At 42.8% G+C, this 402-nt stretch overlaps 1 protein-coding gene across 1 annotated transcript in view; it reads right to left on the bottom strand.

The window, feature by feature from the left end:
* Positions 1–402, bottom strand: part of WDR17 (WD repeat domain 17) — a 67728-nt gene that overhangs the window by 4958 nt on the left and 62368 nt on the right. The gene's annotated exons all lie outside the window — the stretch shown is intronic.

Raw genomic sequence — 402 nt, 5'->3', positions numbered from 1 at the left:
TGTGCCCCCCATGAAGGGCAGCCAGAAGAACTGCTTACTCACAGACTCTCGGCATTTTTAGGAGGTACCTACTCTGCCACTTAGCAAACTAGTAGATTTGGAAATAGATTTTAGGGAAGGCACTATGGATTTTATTTCTGAGTATAACAAGTTTTAAGCATAATGGCTGAAGGTCAGCAAGCTGTTAGAAAATAGAGGAGCTGAGCAGATAGGTTATGCCTGAGTATGAAATAGTACATTTCCTGCTACTCACAAACCCACTTTACTTTTTTTTTTCTACTGTAGAGATTGAAAAGCTAAAATACCCAGTTTCTCATCTTTTAAAGAGCAGGGTTCCACAGTTCTGGACGTGGGCAGTAAGCACACCGCCCTGAGGAGCACTTTCCTTCCTGACTCAGCGTC

Source organism: Pteropus alecto, unplaced genomic scaffold, assembly GCF_000325575.1.
Source record: "Pteropus alecto unplaced genomic scaffold, ASM32557v1 scaffold24, whole genome shotgun sequence".
Classification (NCBI taxonomy): domain Eukaryota; kingdom Metazoa; phylum Chordata; class Mammalia; order Chiroptera; family Pteropodidae; genus Pteropus; species Pteropus alecto.
Note: the sequence above shows the minus strand (reverse complement) of the source record. Positions and strands in the feature narration are given on the sequence as shown.